This window comes from Nelumbo lutea, chromosome 1 (genome assembly GCF_056320005.1).
Source record: "Nelumbo lutea isolate HS-2025 chromosome 1, American lotus-T2T, whole genome shotgun sequence".
Classification (NCBI taxonomy): Eukaryota; Viridiplantae; Streptophyta; class Magnoliopsida; order Proteales; family Nelumbonaceae; genus Nelumbo; species Nelumbo lutea.
The window spans coordinates 200,888,843-200,909,800 of record NC_142684.1 but is presented as its reverse complement, the minus strand read 5'-3'; the positions used below and the strand labels follow the sequence as shown (position 1 = coordinate 200,909,800).

Genomic DNA, 20,958 nt, shown 5'->3' with positions numbered 1-20,958 from the left:
CATGAATTGACTGACAACATGCACTGCATAGGCAATGTCTGGCCGAGTAATGGATAAGTATTATCAGTTTTCCTACCAATTTTTGGTACCTTTCCTTATCACAGTATTCCTCACCCATTGATTCTTGTAATCCATGGCTTGGTTCTATTGGAGTGTCTACTGGCCTGCACCCCATCATGCCCGTTTCCTCTAGGAGATCTAGCACATACTTTTTTTGACATATGTAAATTTTTTCTCTTGATCTAGCAGCTTCAATCCCAAGAAAGTATCTCAGATTTCCCAGGTCTTTGATCTCAAATTCTGAAGCTAAGAACTCCTTCAACCTCTTCATCTCTTTCACATCATTTCCAGTAATCACCATATCATCCACATACACAATGAGTGCTATAAGTTTGTCATCCTGTCTCCTTGTAAACAATGTATGATATGCATTGCTCTAAGTGTACCCTACTTTCTTCATGGCCAAACAAAGTCTCTCAAACCATGCCTGAGGAGATTGCTTCAAACCATATAATGCTTTCCTTAGTTTACATTCCTTCTTTCCAACATCATATCTAGGTGGGGGTTTCATGAATACCTCTTCATGAAGATCACCATTTAGGAAGGCATTCTTCACATCAAGCTGATGAAGTTCCTAAGAGAATTTTGCTGCTAGTGACAGTAGAACCCTGATTGTGTTGAGCTTTGCTATTGGGGCAAAGGTTTCCTTGTAGTCAATTCCTTCCTTTTGTGTAAATCCCTTCGCCACAAGTCTGGCCTTGTACCTCTCAATTGACCCATCTTCCCTGTGCTTTACTGTGAATACCCACTTGCACCCAACAGTGCCTTTCCCCTCTGGCAGGTCCACCAATTCCCACGTTCTTGCTTTCATTAGGGCTTTCATCTCCTCATTCATGGCTTCTTTCCACCTTGGATCAAATGCCACCTCTGAATACCTGGAAGGGACACATACAGAGGAAAGACCAGACACAGAGGAATGATAGGCAGGGGATAAGTGTGAGTAAGAAACATAATCAGCTATGGGATGCCGAGTGGTATAAGAACGAACATGCTTACGGAGAGTAATAGGAAGATCCAAATCTGAATTGAGTGAGTCAGAATTACTTTGGATTGCAAAGACAGATTGATCTGAGTTCAACTGGTTGCAATCATGAGGTTAAGAGCCCTTCTTCCTTCTACTGTAAGTATCTCTTTCTCTTGTTTACTGGAACCTTCAAAAGCATTAGCCGATTCTAGAGAAGTAATTGACACAGTGGGAGTCTCACTAGGTTGACCCGGAATGTTACAGCTAGTAGTAGTGGAAGGTGATGAAATGGGAACAAAAAAGAAGGGAGAATGAGAATCCTCTTCCAACCCACTACTCTCCCCTTGAAGAGGATTCTGAGAAGACTGGAAATAGGGTTGAGACTCAAAAAAGACTACATCTCTGGTGACATTTTTTCTTAGAGACAGGATCATAACACTTATACCCCTTTTGCGTAGGAGAGTACCCCAAAAATATTCCCTTTGTAGCCTTAGGATCCAGCTTGGTTTTCTTTGGATCCTTCACATGTATGAAGCATGTACAACCAAAAACATGTGGGGGAAGAGGAAGTTCTGGAAGAGAGAGACACAAAACAAAGAAAGAGGTCTTCATACCCAGTACCTTAGATGGCATCCGATTTATCAGGTATGATGCAGTGAGAACAGCTTGAGACCAATATTGCTTGGGCACATTGTGCTGAAAAAGAAGGGCTCAAGCTGTCTCCGATAGGTGTCTGTTCTTGCGCTCAGCAACCCCATTTTGCTGAGGGGTGTAAGCAGATGATGATTGATGTAACATGCCTGCATCTTCCATGAATGAGTTCAGGGATCTTTTAAAGTATTCAGCTGCATTGTCTGAACGGAATTGCTTGATATTTTTATCAAATTATGTTTCAACCATCTTGCAAAACATCATAGTTATCCGGGGAACTTCATCACGTCCTTTCAACAAATAAATCCAAGTGCATTGAGAATAGTGGTCAATAAAACTGATAAAGTAACGGAAGCCATCAATAGAAACAATGGGTGAAGGACCCCAAACATCAGAATGAACCAAATCAAAAGGGGCTTGAATTTCATTACTAGAAATTGGATACATTGATCTGCATTGTTTTGACATCAGACTCGGAATGCCCTTACATAGTTCGGGAAACAACATTGCTAAAGAAGAAAATGACAAATGACCTAGCCTAGCATGCTACAAGTGCTGCCTAGCTATTGACTCCACACTTTCCGGACTGGTAGTAGAAGCTTGCAAGGCTGAGTTGACATCCTCATCAAAATAGTAGAGGCTCCCATACTCATGACTACTCCCAATCGTTTTCCTCATCAATCTGTCCCGGAAGACACAATGAGAAGGAAAGAAAATTATACTGCAGTTCAAATTTTTCGTAAGCTTTCAAATAGACAACATATTTGAGGTAAGACTAGGAACATGTATGACTGATTTAAGAGAGAGATCCTTGCTTAGGTCAACCACCCCCTTTCCAGAGATGGTGGAGAGAGACCCATCAACTACTCTCATCTTATCCTGGCCAGACAACAAATGATATGTAGAGAATAAGGAAGACATATGTGTCATATGGGCAGTGGCTCTTGAATCAATCACCCAAGAGGTAGAATTAATGGAACTAGTTGCACTAAATGCAGAGGCTGTACCTGATTTTGCAAGAGAGGTGGAAGCTAAAGAATTGTTCTTCAGACGGGCTAATGTCCGGCTGAGAACCTATAGTTCACTAGCTGTGAAGCCCGAAGTACTTGGTCTAGAGGAGTCGGCAGCTTGCCTTGCGGTGGAAGAGGACACTGTCTGAGTACTCTGTGAGTTGTCACTACTGTTGTTGGTGGCAAGATTCCCACTTGCTATGTGGCCCTTATGTTGCCTTTTGTCCTTTCTCAGAGCAGCTGGCTTCAAATGAGGGTACAAGACCCAACATTTCTCCTTTGTGTGTTTCTCACCACCACAATGGGTACACTTGAGGGACTTCTTGTCTGAAAATCTATTCCCCTTAGTGGAGACTAAGGCTGAATGTTCTCCAGGTAGTTCTGTTGATTGTGTCTGGGAGTCAACTTGCATGTCCTTTTTCCTTACTTCTTCATTCCTCACCAGGTAGTAGACATGGTGAAGCTCAGGTAATTCATCTCTCCCTAGAATCTGTGACCTTATACCTTCATATACAGGGTCAAGACCCGCTAGATACTTGAAGGCTCTGCCCTCTTCAATCTGCTTGTCATGCCTCTCCTTATCATTGGCATTTTCCCAATCCAAAATCAAGTGGTGGTCAAGCTCTTCCCAGAGTCCTTCCAGTGTTGCAAAGTAGGTTGCCACGGACATGTCTCCTTGCCTTAGGGCTGCAATGTCTTGGTGAAAGAATGGTAGGATCCATCTAATGGACGCCATGAAAGGTGTGGAATGATGGGCGAATTTCAAAAATTTTTCCTACCTTCTCCCAACTGGGAATCATATTCCCTAAATTTAGAATGCAATATTCAAGTATTCTACTTGAACCATAATCAAACCAGATCTGAACCAAAAGGGAACATGAAGGATTATACCTGATCCAGAGAAACAATATCTCCCAAAGTTGGTGTTCACGCCCAAAGAAGATACCAAGATCTGCTCATGCTGAAGATGACACAGCTATGGATGGAACGAAACTAGCAGGGTGCGTCCTACACATTGGATCCTTCGCAAGAACCCACTGGAAACTCTGAACACTGAATCCTTTTTCAGTCTTTTCTGCAAGACTGATGTCAAGAACTGATTTCTTGACTTCTATCTCCTACAAAGATCGAATCTTGCAAGAGGGGTTGGCGGCGGCTGGAGGAGATAACTCCTGGGACGAAGATGGCTGAACAACTTTTCTTCTCTCTGGAGTTTTGAGATCTAATCTCTGTATGCAGAAGACTTTCTTCTCTCTTGGAAAAACTTGGTTCGAAATCTGGTATATTCGAATTCAACTTTCTCCTCCTTTCTTCTTGATTAAGAAATCCTCCTAATTAGGAGTTATCCCAATCCAAATCAATATTTGGATAGGGGATAATCTTAATCCTATCTGTGGATTAAGTTAGTTCACTCCTGATCTTATCAGGAGGTTACCAGATTCAAATCTGATTTGAATTTGGTCTCCCAGAGTGGATAAGGTCATAAGCCCAATCCTTTTTACTAACATTAATCTTAGATTCGCCCCAGCTGATGGGTGATCATATCAGCCCAGCTCGTAATGGGCTTTTGGCCCATTAAGTGTTCAGTGCTTAACTAGTTTCCAATCTGCTGCCTAGTTGGGCTTCTTTGTATGGAGTGGGACTCAAGCATTGATTTACACACCAATCACATGGGTTCGGCCCAGCCTTTATTACAAGGCCCAGCCGAATTCACTGAAAAACTCAGTGACCCCCTTGAGCCCATCACCTGGACCCTATGGGCCCAACACTTACATTAAGTGGTCCCTGGGCCAAGCCATCTTATAAAAACCAGGGACTGTGGGCAGGTGCAAGATTAGCCCATCAGGTATTATCCTAAATGGTCTTACACTTAACCTCTCAGCCCTTAATGATCAAGCACTATCCGACAAGAGAAGACCTCTCCCTCGGCTGCAAGGAACAATGCCGCAGTCTCTACTCACATGGATCCTGGGAATTAAAACCTTTTGCAAATCTTTTGAAACTGTACATATACATGTATATATATATATATATATATATATATATATATATATATATATATATATATTAATTTTGCAAAACGAAATTCCAACGATTGAAATCAACTGCCGGTAGTTTGGTTTCCATCAGAGAGAGTGCATTCCCGATCATTACCATTGCCCGACAAAGGGGTTGATCCTGTCAGTATGATCAGTCACTCAGATGAATTCTCAGACTGCCCCAACATGTCCAGGTTTTGACCCTCGCTAAGGATCTCACTGATTGACATATCAAAGACAGCCCGATCCGACACCTAGTGAAGTGTCATAATCGAGTCCAGGGGTCAGATGTAACTTTTCAGTTTTGCCCATTTGTCTCCAAGGTCTAGGGCAATGCTAGAAATCTGGTCCGATTCAAGGGTTCAATCAATCCCATACTGCATGTGCCTTGGGTCTTACCCTGATGGCCGGGACAAGCCATCCCAACACTTGGTGGCACATCAATATCAGCCTTGGTAGGATAAATCTCCCCAGACTTATCCAATGGCTGTGAACATTTAAAACTAACACGAGTCTCTATAAGTGTCCAGTTTTAGGGTTTTACACAGAAATATACCAAACAACATGAATCAAACATGTGCTTTGTTTATTTACACTAAATGTCAAAAGTACATCAAATTGGATTGAAGCTAAGGGCATACAAACTGTCTAACAACTCCCACTTGCACTTAGGCCCAATTCGGTATAAGCCGGAGTCTCATATTTTCCACGTGTTTCTCAAACACCTTCTGTGTTAGTGGCTTAGTCAATGGGTCTGCCACGTTATCCACTGATGCTACCTTCTGAATTAGGACATCCTCTCTACTAACGATCTCCCGCAGTACATGGTACTTCCTCTCGATGTGCTTTGACTTCGAATGAGCCCGAGGCTCTTTAGCCTGGGTGATCGCTCCATTGTTGTCACATAACAACGGGATGGGTGATGTGTTGGACGGAATCACTCCCAATTCGTGTATGAATTTCTTCATCCACACGGCTTCCTTGGCAGCTTCACCTACGGCAATGTATTCAGCCTTGGTTGTGGAATTTGCAGTGGACCCCTGTTTGTTGCTTTTCCAGCAAACAACACACGATCCTATCATGAAAACATACCCAGATGTAGACTTTCTATCATCTGGATCCGACTGGAAATCGGCATCGGTATACCCTAGAACTTGTAGTGAACTACCATCGAATACCAGACAATACACTTTTGTCTTTCGAAGGTATTTAAGTATGTTCTTCACAGCAGTCCAATGCTCCTGCCCTGGGTTGGCTTGGAATATGCTTATCATACTCACCGCGTGAGCTATGTCCGGGCGAGTGCACAACATGGCATACATGATGCTTCCTACGGCTGAGGCATAAGAAACGTCTCTCATGCCCTCAATCTCCTCAGAAGTCTTGGGAGACATCTTCTTGGAGAGAGTGACTCCATGCCTGAAAGGAACATTTCATTTCTTGGAGTTCTCCATGCTGTATCTTTTGACAATTTTGTCAATGTAAGCAGCTTGGGATAATCCAATTATCTGCTTCGGTCTATCTCTATAGAGTTGAAGACACAGTATATATGAAGCTTCTCCAAGATCTTTCATGGAGAACTGTTGTGATAGCCATACCTTGACCGAAGTCAACATTCCTACATCATTCCCAATGAGTAGGATATCGTCCACGTACAACACCAAAAGGGTGATCTTATCCCCACTGGATTTCCTGTAAACACAGGGCTCATCCGGATTCTGCACAAAGTTGTTAGACAGTTTTTGTATGCCCTTAGCTTCAATCAAAATGATGTACTTTATGAGTTTATTGTAAATGAATAAAAGTGCATATTTGATTCATGTTCCCTTGGTATGTTTCTGTGTAATACCCTTAAACTGGACACTTAATGAGACTCGTGTTAGTTTAGAATGTTCACAGCCAGTGGGTCGGTCTGGAGAGGCCTATCCTGATAAGGCTGACACTGTGGTGCCACTAAGTCGGTTGGGGTGGCTTGTCTCAGCTACCAGGGTGAGACCCTTGGCACACACAGTGTGGGATTAATTGAATCTTTGAACTGGACCAGATTTCCAGTATTGCCCTGGACCTTGGAGATTGATGGGCAAAACTGGAAAGTTACACCCGACCCCTAGACTCGATTATGATACTGCACTAGGTGTCGGATTGGGCTGTCTTTGATGTACCAATCAGTGAGATCCTTAGCGGGGGTCAAAACCTGAGTATGTTGGGACAGTCTGAGAATTCATCTGAGTGGGTGATCATAGTGACAAGATCAGCCCCTTTGTCGGACAAAGGTAATGATCGGGGATGCACTCTTACTGATGGTAACCAAGACTGCCCGCAGCCGATTTCAAACGTTGAGATTTGTTTTGCAAAATATATTTTATATGAGATATAAAAGTATATATATTATGGTTTTGAAATGTTTGCAAATAGGTTTTAATTCCCGGGATCCATATTTGAGAGAGTGCAACACTGTTCCTTGCAGCCGAGGGAGAGGTCCTCTCTAGTCGGGCAATGTATGATCATTATGGGCTGAGAGGTTAAGTGTAAGGCCATTGAGGATAATACCTGATGGGCTAATCTTGCATCTGCCCACAGTCCCTGGGTGTTTCAAGGTGGCTTGGCCCAGGGACCACTTAGGGTAAGTGTTGGGCCCATAGAGCCCATCTGATGAGTTTCAGGGGGTGCATTGTCCATAACAGTGTATTCGGCCAGGCCTTGTAACAAAGGCTGGGCTGAATCCATATGGCTGATGTGTAGATCAATGTTTGGGTCCCATGCCATACAAGGAAGCCCAACTGGGCAGCAGCTTGGAAGGCTTGATGAATACATAACCCTAAATGGGCCTTAAGCCCATTTCGAACTGGGCTAATTTGATTAGTCTTTAAGGGGCGAATTCTGAGATAAGATCAGCTGATAGGATTGGGCCCACACCCTATCCACTCAGAGTGTCCAAGATCTAAATGAGATTTAGATTTGGAAACTTCCTAATTAGATTAAGAACTGGTTGATCTAATCTACAGATAAGATAAGGATTACCCCTTATCTTAAAGGGACTTCTAATCCAGATATGATTTGGGTTAGCAACTCCTAATGGGATTAGGAGCTGATCCCTTTAAGTCTATAAAAGGAAGAGGGGGCGGCAGCCTTTAGACACAACATCCAACAGACTCAAGTCTTGTCTTCAGAGCTGAGATCACAAAGGAGAGAATTCTGCACCCTGCAAATTCTTTCTAACCGCCTCCTTCCTGCAGCCGCCGCCTATTGCAGTTCGATCTCCATTCCTTGGGAGAAATCAAGATTGGATCTTGATTCCAATCTTTTGGAGAAAAGATTGGTAGGAGTTGTATTTACAAGTCGTCCAGGTGATTCTTAGGAAGAATCAAGTTCTTAGGAAGGACACTGCTGATTCTGCTCCACCTTGCACTGCGCTATCTTCAATGGGAGCAGATTTTGGTTTCTACCTTGGGCGTGAACACCTCCATTGAGAGATATTGTTTCTCTGTATCAGGTATTATCTCTCTCTCCTCCTTTTGGTTCAGATCTGGTTCAGTTTATGGTTCAAGAATGATCATTGAAAATATGATTTTCTAAATAGGGAATTCGATTCCCAGTTGAAGGGAGAGAAAAATTTTTGAAATTCACCCCTTTATTCCGCAATCTTGGGCGTCCATATGATGGATTTCCTATCCCTTCAAAAGTCAAACGTTTTAACAGCGGAATCAAAACGGATGTTCCAACTCCTTGAAGCCTGCTTAAGTCCATATATGGATCTATTAAATTTACATACCATGTGTTCCTGACCAGCAGCAATGAAGCCTTGCGACTGCTGCATGTAGATATCTTCATTAAGATCTCCATTCAGGAACGCGGTTTTGACATCCATCTGCCAAATCTCGTAGTCATGGTATGCTGCTACAGCTAGCATGATCCTAATGGATTTGAGCATGGCCACGGGCGAAAAGGCTTCCTCATAATCGATACCTTCTTTCTGCATGTACCCTTTCGCCATCAAACGAGCTTTGTAGGTCTCAATCCTGCCATCGGGGCCCTTCTTCCTCTTGTAGATCCATTTGCAACCAATTGCTTTTACCCCAGAGGGCGGATCTACTAGAATCCAGACTCCATTGGTCTCCATCGAGTCCATCTCAGCTCTCATGGCCTCCACCCACTTCTGGGAATCTATGTCTAACATAGTTTCCGCATAAGTTACGGGATCCTCTTCACTAGTCAAGGCTTCCACCTGGATACCCGAGTGGATTTTCTAGGTTGGTCACTACCTGGAGCCTGTGGGACATCTCCCACTACACCTGAACTCTCCTCATCAAGAACTATTTCTTGACGATGGGTGTCCAGGATGTAATCGGTTTCTAAGAATTGGGCGTTTCGACTGCAGAACACTTTTTACTCACTTGGGTCATAGAATAGATAACCCACCGAATCTTTTGGGTAGCCTATAAATAGGCAACGACTGGTTTTGGATTCCAACTTGTCTGCACTTGTTCTTTTAATGTGTGCAGGACAACCCCAAATCTTCAAGTGTCTCACACTTGGTTTCCTTCCGGTCCACAGTTCAAATGGAGTCTTTGGAACCGATTTGGTTGGAACCCGATTCAGTACGTAGATAGCAGTCTAATGCATATCCCCAAAATGATGTGGGTAATTCTGAGTGGACGAGAAGTGACCGGACCATGTCCAACAAGGTCCTATTCCTCCTTTCTGAAACATCGTTGAGTTGAGGTGTGGCAGGAGGAGCTAATTGTGACACTATCCCGTTGACTTTTAAGTAGTCCCTGAATTTGTTAGAGAGATACTCACCACCTCGAAGGGCCTTAATTTCTCTCCCTAACTGTTTCTCGACTTCTTGTCTGAATTCTTTGAACTTTTCAAATGACTCAGACTTGTGTCTCATTAGGTACACGTAACCATATCGTGAAAAATCATCTGTAAAGGTGATGAAATACATGTGTTGATTTCGTGTCCTAACACTCAGGGGACCACATACATCAGTATGTATTAGGTCAAGTGTGCCTGCAGATCTTTCAGGCTTACCGTCAAATGGCCGCTTAGTCATCTTACCTTGAAGGCAAGACTCACAAGTGGGAAGATTTTCTACAGTTAGAAAATCCAAAGGACCATCCTTTACGAGCCTTGTGATTTGGTCAACACCGATGTGGCCAAGTCGGTAATGCCAGAGGCACTACTGTATCACGATTTATTTTCTTGGGATTTTCGACCAACGTAGTTTCGGTTAAGTTAGTTTCCAGAGAAGGATGTAGAACATAGAGACCGTTCTCCAGTTCTCCGCATGCGATGAATTTGTTATTCCGTTTAAAAGTAATCATATTACTAAAATAAACAGTATATCCATCAGCACAGTTTAGAAACAGAAATCAAATTTCTTCTCAAGTTCTGTACATATAGACAATCTTTAAGTACAAGCACTCATTCTCTAAAAACTAATTCTATGATTTCTATTGCCGCAACTGCAACACTTGCAGTTGTTCCCAAAAACAGTGTCACTTCGCTGTCACTTTGCCTTCACTCAATCTTCTGCTAACTTTGAACCCCTACAGTGAGTTACACGCATGAGTTGAAGCCCCGGAGTCAACACACCAGGACACAGAAGTAACTAACATATTAGTTTCTATGACACAAGTTTCGACGTTACCTTTCTTAGATTTCAGGTAGGTAGGACAGTTCTCTTCCAATGGCCGGTCTGCTTGCAGAAGTGACAGACATCAGGTGTCTTGTTCTTCTTCTGCTTCTTGGTTTTGGCAGCTTTCTTCTGGGGCTTCTTTGCCTTTCTCTTTTTCTTGCCCGATTTGTTAGCTTCAGCAAGTATAACCACAGGCTCATCCTTCTTTAGTAGATCCTCGGCCCTTTGCAACATATTGCTGAGTTCCTAGACGCTGACATTCAGTTTATTCATGTTGTAGTTCATTGTGAACGCATTGAAGGAAGAGGGCAAAGAATTCAGGATGACATCCACTTGCGTGCCAAGATCTAGCCCGGATCCAAGGGCTTCAAGTTCGTTAATGTAGCCCATCATCCGAAGACAATGGTCATGAACTTTCTGCCCTTTTGACATCTGCGCGGTAATGAACAGTTTCAAGACTTTCTGTCGAGTAGAACGGTTCTGCTCTTCATACATTGTCTTTAGACTGTCTAATATGTCCTTGGTTAGTTCGATTTGATCGAACTGCCTCTGTATTGAGTTGTCTAGTGAGGCAATGACAAAGCAACGGGCTAGGGAGTTCTTATCCTCCCAATCTTGGTAGTTTCTCCTACGGGTCTCAGAAGCCCTATCACCTGGACGCTCCGGGACAGGATTTTTCACCACCTTATCTAACTTTTCAGAAGTTAGGACCAACATAAGATTTCTGTACCAGTCGACATAGTTTGAGCCCTTAAGCTTGTTATCATGTAGAAGCTTTGCGAATTGACCGTTTGCCATTTTCTGATAAAATAGCAAAATCATTAGTCCACAACCTTAGTTTGATTCAAGTTACCTACATAAATATGGCTTTTAATCTATGTTCCATTCCCATTTATTCATCTCTGAGATTTCCCTCCTATCTCAGTGACGGAGACGATGGAATGTCTCTAGAAATGTGGGAAATCACATGGGGTGCGTGAAGTCAACTGTTTCAGCTACATAACCCCACCACCTTTCTGTGACGAATCATATCCATTCATCAGATGAGTTTCCCTTTGGCATCTGTCAGACAAGGTTCAGAGCCGTTTTCAGGTAAACCTTTATGTCCAGTGAGTGCACACCCATCATATTCAGGTTATGCCAAGGTACCGTGAGAGAGTTCCCATTTTCTGGTGAAGCCCCTCCCACATTGGTCTATGACGCCCCTATCATCTTATGAAATACTCTAACAGATCCAATAGCAAATGGATAGCCCAATTTTATGGTGCGTTTCCTCATTACTGATGGACCCATCATTGTGCTAATGACGGAAGGCCTTTAGAGAGTCCATCATATGGATCTCCCTATCACATGCATTCATATTTGTTGGAGGGAACAAAATTACGCCCTAGTTCTAATTTAGGTCAAACCAAAGTGACTCTCACTGACTTTCATAAAGTCAGATTTCTAGTGGGCCTTAATCGGCTAGGGGTTCCCGTATGCATCCCTTTTCAGGGTTGTGGGGCCCACCAAGAAAGGAAGGGTCATCCAATGACCTTAAGGGACACCATGGCAATGATGTGCATTCAGCCATGGTGTGCGCAAGAGCCACTAACGAGTCATCATGGGCCAAGTACTTATGGCCCATGGTCGTAGCACATCAAACATCCAATCATCACATGAAAAAGGAGGAATTGATCCAATCAATCAACTGCTGTAAAGCCCATTAAACGGCCCATTTGAAATTCATAACATTAACAATTAATGTCTACTTGGTGTATGGGCTGAATTGCAGTTAGCAGTTCGGCCCATACAACTTTTCTCACAAGTGTGGGCTTTTGCAGTTTTAACCTTTTAAAACTGGGCTTTACAGGTGGGCCGAATTAATCCCTGTAATTGAACATCAGATTTGGAACGAAAGTGTGTGAAAAATGGACTAATTTTGATTTTAGGGAAACACAAATCAATTATGGACTGTTCGTACCACCTGCAAAACAGAGGTTAATCACTAGGGTTGCAGTTTCACAAACTGGAAATCGCAGAGAACGATTTCTCCATATGCAAATCTCCAACGCCGCCTTCTTCTTCCTTCTTCTTTAATCAAGAAAATAAAAAAAAACTGAGATCCTATTTCTATTAATTAATTACATCCTTGATCAAATCTTATACATTCAGTCTAGAAAAATAAAAAATGTATTTACAGACTGAATTGAATAGAAAAGGAAAAAGGGTGCGTAGACCATCTGCGCTAAATCTGCACTGCGATCTCTAGGTTCGAACAGTCCATTAAAACAAAATAAATAAAGAACAGTTCAAAATATATTTTGGTTTTAACAGAAATTAATTTCAGATCAATCGCCCTTAACAAGAAACAATTTCTTGAAAAAAAAAATCTGCGCAAATCTTGGCAGAATATCTTCTGTCCATTTGCGCATGTTCAGATCTGATTTTCTTTTGGTTCAAGATTCGAACCTGTGGCTCTGATACCACTGAAAGAATGGTAGGATCCATCTAATGGACGCCATGAAGGGTGCGGAATGATGGGCGAATTTCAAAAATTTTTCCTACCTTCTCCCAATTGGGAATCGTATTCCCTAAATTTAGAATACAATATTCAAGGATTCTACTTGAACCATAATCAAACCAGATCTGAACCAAAAGGGAACAAAAAGGATTATACCTGATCTGGAGAAACAATATCTCCCAAAGTTGGTGTTCACGCCCAAAGAAGATACCAAGATCCGCTCCTGCTGAAGATGACACAGCTGTGGATGGAACGGAACCAGCAGGGTGCGTCCTACACATTGGATCCTTCGCAAGAACCCACTGGAAATTCTGAACACTGAATCCTTTTTCAGTCTTTTCTGCAAGACTGATGTCAAGAACTGATTTCTTGACTTCTATCTCCTACAAAGATCGAATCTTGCAAGAAGGGTTGGCGGTGGTTGGAGGAGAGAACTTTTGGGACGAAGATGGCTGAACAACTTTTCTTCTCTTTGGAGTTTTGAGATCTAATCTCTGTATGCAGAAGACTTTCTTCTCTCTTGGAAAAACTTGGTTCAAAATCTGGTATATTCGAATTTAGCTTTCTCCTCCTTTCTTCTTGATTAAGAAATCCTCCTAATTAGGAGTTATCCTAATTCAAATCAATATTTGGATAGGGGATAATCTTAATCCTATCCGTGGATTAAGTTAGTTCACTCCTGATCTTATCAGGAGGTTACCAGATTCAAATCTGATTTGAATTTGGTCTCCCAGAGTGGATAAGGTCATAAGCCCAATCCTTTTTACTAACATTAATCTCAGATTCGCCCCAGCTGATGGGTGATCATATCAACCCATCTCGTAATGGGCTTTAGGCTCATTAAATTTTTCAGTGTTTAACTAGCTTCCAATCTGCTGCCTAGTTGGGCTTTTTTGTATGGAGTGGGACTCAAGCATTGATTTACACACCAGCCACATGGGTTCGGTCCAGCCTTTATTACAAGGCCCAGCCGAATTCACTGAAAAACTCAGTGACCCCCTTGAGCCCATCACTTGGACCCTATGGGCCCAACACTTACATTAAGTGGTCCCTAGGCCAAGCCATCTTATAAAAACCAGGGACTGTGGGCAGGTGCAAGATTAGCCCATCAGGTATTATCCTAAATGGTCTTACACTTAACCTCTCAGCCCTTAATGATCAAGCACTGCCCGACAAGAGAAGACCTCTCCCACGGCTGCAAGGAACAGTGCCGCAGTCTCTACTCATATGGATCTCTGGAATTAAAACCTTTTGCAAATCTTTTGAAACTGTACATATACATGTATATATATATTAATTTTGCAAAACGAAATTCCAACGATTGAAATCAACTGCCGGTAGTTTGGTTTCCATCAGAGAGAGTGCATTCCCGATCATTACCATTGTCCGACAAAGGGGTTGATCCTGTCAGTATGATCAGTCACTCAGATGAATTCTCAGACTGCCCCAACATGTCCAGGTTTTGATCCTCGCTAAGGATCTCACTGATTGACATATCAAAGACAGCCCGATCCGACACCTAGTGAAGTGTCATAATCGAGTCCAGGGGTCAGATGTAACTTTTCAGTTTTGCCCATTTGTCTCCAAGGTCTAGGGCAATGCTAGAAATCTGGTCCGGTTCAAGGGTTCAATCAATCCCATACTGCATGTGCCTTGGGTCTTACCCTGATGGCCGGGACAAGCCATCCCAACGCTTGGTGGCACATCAATATCAGCCTTGGTAGGATAAATCTCCCCAGACTTATCCAATGGCTGTGAACATTTAAAACTAACACGAGTCTCTATAAGTGTCCAGTTTTAGGGTTTTACACAGAAATATACCAAACAACATGAATCAAACATGTGCTTTGTTTATTTACACTAAATGTCAAAAGTACATCAAATTGGATTGAAGCTAAGGGCATACAAAACTGTCTAACACTTGGTTCAGCCTGTAGATTCTAGCATTGTTCTTTTTCTGGCCGTGTCTTAGATACTTTCTCCCAAATTTTAGCGGCTGTAGGGAAGTGATGAACAGTTCTGGCCACCCTAGGAGTCATGGAGGCCAGCAACCAAGACATGATTGTGGCATTTTCCTTGTGCCACACAGTATATTCAGGACTACCAATTTTTGGTTGTTTTTTCCTCATCCAAATAGCCTGTGAGATCACGAGAGGTAATGGACAGCATTGCTGAGACGGACCACTCTCTGAAGTTATACTCATCCAGCAGCAACTTGTAATTTGCAAGCTGTGCTGATTAGGGTTTTCCAGGTTTGAGGACCTTGTGACAGGTCTGTTATCTCTAGAGGAAACTTCACCAGATAGTGAGGACATCCTGACTTCAGTCCAAGAGTTGTTCATAGTGCTATAGGTGGTTCTGTTTAGGACTGGCCGAAGTGGTCATAGTGTTTACAGTGCTGGTAGAAGTGTTCACAGTTCGGGTACAATATAGCAAGTAAAGGTCTGTAACTGAACCAGTTCATAGTGCTGGTAAAAGTTTAAGGCTGCAACTGTGCAGTGCAGAAGTAGGGCTGATAATCGACCTGAAGAAAGGCTGATAAAGAAGAAGGGCTGATAACCGACCTGAAGAAAATCTGTAACTGAAGTTGCCACAGTTCTGTAAGAATCTTGCTGATGCACTGAAGCTGCAACTGTAGAAGAGGCTAAGTCTTTACCACTTGTTCTGTGCAAGTCTTGCTGGAGCACGAAGCTGCAACTGTATAGGAAGCTCTCCTCCTTTCGACTAGTGCTAGGACTGCAGAAATTAGTCCTCAACTAGGTCTGTCCTATACAGACCTCTCTTAGTAGCCTAATGGCTACTACTTGCTGGAAATAATCTAGTAGGACATCTACTTCTGGGTCTTACTTCCCTTGAGTCCTACAACCAAGAGAAACCCTAGGTTCGAACTTGCTTTACTCTCTTACACTCCTAGGTCTTTACTGCAGCAACCCAGAAAAGGAAGAAAGAAGATGAAAAGACAACAAGAGAAGAGAGTCCACCTGCTGAAACCAGGAAGGAGCTAATGCTCCGATACCATGTAATCTGAGGAGCTATACTCGAAGTAGCAAAGAAGAGAAGAGAACCACAGAACTGAAGAGAATGTCGAACTGTACTAGCCAGTCGACCAGTCTTTTATTTATAGATGAATGTAGTACAAGGTACAAGAAATTACTGGGATGCCCCTGATTAGTGATGGGACACCCAGATGACTTAAATCATTAAACAGGATTAGGCCCATTAACACAGGCCCAATTACAAGATAAGAGAAACATAAGAATGGGCTAATAAGAACTCTTATCAGCCGAACATCACTCTAACATTCTAACACTTATAACTTATCCATCATAACATTCTCATCTCAGCCACACTCATTTTTTTGGGCATGTTCTTTCTTGATTTCCTAAATCTCTGGGTCTTCCCCTAGCTCTTCTAGACTCTTCAACTTGCAACAGGTCACTTCTTTTTACCGTTGCTGTAGCCGGTCTTCTCTGCACTGTTATTTTCATGATATTATATTACATAATTGTCAACTGGCTCATTTTTGAGTATTGTAGATGTGCTGATGTAGAACTGAGGAAATTTCCTATGTGACTTTACTTCCATGGATATTGGGGAAGCATGTATGCTATTTATGTTACAATAGAAATGTGAGGTATTCCTAATTTTGTTCTATGATGCACCAATATCTGTGCCTGTCAGCTTGGACATACAATGCTGTTGTCATGTTCTGATTCCATTTTGAATCCTTTAGTAGTTCTGTTCATGATGTCATTATTTTTGGCATTTGTTTTGTTTATTGTACTGCCATATTACAAAACACTTAAAAAAGAGATGTGAAAGAAAATTCTATGTTGACTGTGCTTCTTTAACTTTGGGCTGCAGATGATTAGATCTTTGAGGAAGGCTTTTGTACTGCAATGCAGTGTTTTTTCGAACACCACTTACTCAAATTAGCCCAGAGAAGACATGGGAAGGAGCGACTGCAGGCTTTAATGGCTGTATAGCTAGTGCACTTCTGTTATCAAAGATGTTTTCCTGGCCAACATCTTTATTAAGGTATGACTGTTCATGGAACATGGCAACTGTAAATACAGATTTGTTGGATGAGATTTGAGCTTGAATTTGAGACTTTATCTTTATTGTTCTTCAATTCCAGAAAATTAGTTTGCTTTGTTGTAGGGATTTCTTTGTGCCATCATGGTCTTCAGATTTAGCATCTGCTTCTCTGATATAAAAAATTGATCTAGAATGAGTTGGGTCCTACTTTTAATAAACAGCTGGTTTCTGGATTACTTGACTGATGCAACAAAGTGAACTAATGACTTTAGTTTTGCAGAAAGTTGCAACTATTTGATAGGATTTCAATAGTGGATAAAGCATCTATGTAGAAGGTTTAAGAAGGGACTTAGATGGCTGGGATGGTTGGTTGGGTTCCTATATTTAGGCCTGCATAGGGTAGAGAAGTATAGTGAAAAAAATCTGAAAATGCTGAAATTCAAATTAGAATGTCTTCTTATTTGATTCAGTTAATATCTTAGCTCAAGTATATTCAATGAAGGAATGAAAAAGTATTAAAGGGTTGACTCGTTTTGCAAGTTGAAGGGTGGGTCTAGAAGAGCTAGGGACAGACCATAAAGAAATGGGTTGAAGAGCAAGGTAGCCGTCTTGTGGACAGTATGGAAAGAAAAGAATTTGAGAATTAAAAAAAAAAAGACGGTCAAAGGAAGATATCATTGAAAACATTTTGGTGAAAGTGGTGTGCATTGGCTAAAAACCTTGGATGTGTTTGCTCCCTTTCCAGTGTTTTCAACCCATCATTGACCCACCCAGTTGGACTGGTGACCTGGTCACAACTCCAGTTTGGCTCAATCTCTAACCCATTATGTTGCAGAACCCATTGGCCAAATGGCTTGTCAACCTTGATGATTGAACCATTGCCCCATCTGACTCATTCAATGGGTTACTGGATTTTTTTCTTTTTTTCATATTGATGACATCATGGGTTGACCCATTGACCTGGACGCTTGAACCACTGTCCCATTGACTTGGAGGATTGGTGCCACTACCCCAGTAGATTGATGCCCACTAACTAGCCTCCAAGTCCAATTAAATCTTGATGATTGTGGTATGAATAACCTAGTGATTTTGGTATAGTAGGAGAATTTAGAAGCAGTTATGGGGCTATTCTTACCATCTTCTCAGGACCCGTATGTGTTAGACTCATAAAGAGCTAAGCTGTTAGCTGTCCTACAGAAGTTGTGTCTGGGAAGATCCCTGAAGTTCAGAAATATAGTTGTGGAAGGGGACTCTTGGGTCGTAGCGAGATGACTAAAGAGCGATAGGTAGTGGTGGAAGGGGACTTCTGGGTTGTTGTGTAATGGACAAAGAACAATAGCCAAATCTTGTGACACTATGGACATATTATGATAAAAAGTTAAATACTTGGCAAAGGAATTGGGAACCTTCAAATGGCTCCAAACATCAGCAAACAACTTGGTTGACACGATAGCCAAACAAGGGGGTGAGTAATTAGCGTTTTTGGAGGCTTTCTCATAATGATTGCTGCAAATCAATAACAATGGGATTAGGTAGAAGATGCTAGCCTAACAGAAAAAGGATCTTTAGTGCTTCGCTATATAGATTTCATTCTTTATTAAAACTTTGACAGTTAAAAACATAGACTGATTGATTGACTAATAAGAAGACAAAAATGTGGATAGAAGAGTCTTAACCCCATCTTGAACTTGGGAAGAGAGAGATGGCCCGTGGATGGGAAAAAGAAAGCAAACTTCTGTAGAACCTTGCTGTGGCCAAGAACAAGATAGGATGAAGAGAGTCTTCATGCAACAATTCTGGCAAGATCAAACTACATGGTTAATGGTTAATACTGGAAAGAAAGAAGACTCGAATACATAATAAAGATGAAAGCAAAATATATGTCTCCTGTTTGGTTTTTATAACTCCTATAATTTTTTTTCCTTTTTTTTTTCAAATTTGTATAAGAAACTGCACTTTTTTCTATTTGTTTAATATTTTTTCCATATGAGCCTTTTAATGAAATGTACACATGTATGCATATGATACTGATGGAACTGTGGACTGTGACTGAGAATAGTTGGAGCTGGTTCGAGGGAGCTCACCCTCCTGAGCTACTCGAGAGAAGAGAGAGAGAAAGAGGAAAGAAGAAAGAAGGAAGAAGAAGACATTTATTGTATTACTCATCTGATGCTCTCAAGAGCTCATTACAGATTTATAATGTGAAGCACATCTTCTAACAAACTAACGACCGAATCACACCTCCTGACGTGGACGGCGGCACGAGCACACGAACCTCAGAGGAGTCATGGTGTGCATGATTCCTGGGGCGGCTTGAGCTGGGCTTCGAGTGCTATGGGTCTGGACCTTTCCTTCTAGGTTTGCCTCTACTTGGGTCTTAACATACCCTTCCCCATCGAGAACGAACTTGTCCTCAAGGTCGATGGTGGGAAATTGCTTCTGGAGCTGGGTGTAATCCTCCCAGGTTGCATCCTCCTCCGGTAGACCCTTCCACACAACTAAGACCTGCTTGTGGGCCTTGCTGCCGATTTTCACCCAACGAACATCCTTAATCCATTGCGGTTCAAACACCACTTCGCCAACTTCAGAAACAGGGGAAGTGTGGGGCTGGTGATGTCAGAAGGAGATAGGCAGGGCTTAAGGAGGCTAACATGAAAAACAGGATGCAACTGGCACTCTGTAGGGAGATCAAGATGATAGGCTATGCTCCCAATTCTTTCAACCACTTGAAATGGGCCAAAGTAATGGGGAGACAACTTCTGAGGTGATCTTCAGGCCAGAGACGCTTGTCTATATGGTTGGAGTTTCAGATAGACCCAATCCCCCACTGAGTATTCCTACTCCTGGTGTTTCTTGTCATAAGAAATTTTCATACGCTGCTGGGCCCGTTGTAGGTGATACTTGAGGGTCTTGAGTATATCCTCTCTCTCAGCAAGTTGGGCTTCAACTTCGGCTACTGAGGAGGTTCCCTTCTCGTATGGCAGAATAGAAGGGGGGTCACACCCGTAGAGTACCTTAAAAGGAGTTGTCCCTGCCGAAACTTGGAATGTGGTATTATACCAGAATTTGGCCCATGGCAACCATCTAACCCACTGTTTGGGCTTATCTCCAACAAAACACCGCAAGTAAGTTTCCAAGGAACGGTTAACTACTTCTGACTATCCATTTGTCTGTGGATGGTAACTGGTTGAATGAAGTAGATGTACACCTTGGGCTGTGAAATAAGCCTGCCAAAAGGTACTCATGGAGAGAGGGTCCCGGTCTGTCAAAATGGAGAGCGGGGTCCCATGGAGTTTGGCCACTTCCCGTATGTAGACCTGGGCTACGGTGGAGGCTGAGTAAGGCCTGGAGAGAGCAATAAAGTGGGCATACTTGCTTAGCTGGTCGACCACTACTAGCACCACCGACTTTCCTTGGGAGGTGGGGAGTCCGGTTATGAAGTCCATGGTAACCTCTTCCCAGACCTTCTCCGGTATGGGTAGGGGTTGTAAGAGCCCAGCCGGAGCCTGAAATGCTATATTTTTGCTGTTGGCATGTGGCGGACCTTGCCACATGTAAAGAGACTGGGCCGAATGGGCCCTAGTATCTTCTCTTGTAATATCTTTTCTTTTATTGTTGGCTAATGGGCCTCTCTTAATGGGCCTGTTATTTCTTTTTGTTTAATCTCTTTATGTTACTGCCTAGCTGGCCGCCCACTTAAGGGTATACTTGTCATTACTCTAACTTTAATTCTTAATAAAAAAAGGACTAGAGGAGAAAGGGAAGATAATTCGATTCTTCTTCTTCTTTCTCTTTTCGCCATCTTCTTCTCTTGTGTTGCTGCTCTTACTTCTCTTCTTCCTTTTTCTTCTAATCTTCAAATTTACACCTAATATTTGAGGACTGATTTACATCTTGGTATCAGAGCAAGTCTATTTCTTCCTTTTTTTTCTTTATTCTTCTTTTCCCATACACCCTTAGATTAAGAGAGTGTATGGAGAGATATATTCTCTATAGTTCAGAGGATCTATGGCCTAGTTGGTAGAGGGTTTGGAGAGTTTAAATCTGGCTGG

The 20,958-nt window shown here is 42.3% G+C and overlaps 1 long non-coding RNA gene across 1 annotated transcript in view; it reads left to right on the top strand.

Moving 5' to 3' along the window:
• The window catches only part of LOC148880362 (uncharacterized), a 68,643-nt gene that overhangs the window by 12,328 nt on the left and 35,357 nt on the right, over positions 1-20,958 (top strand). Inside the window, exon 2 of the long non-coding RNA XR_016104541.1 lies at positions 16,733-16,906. This is a non-coding gene — a long non-coding RNA (uncharacterized LOC148880362). The remainder of the gene's footprint in view (positions 1-16,732; positions 16,907-20,958) is intronic.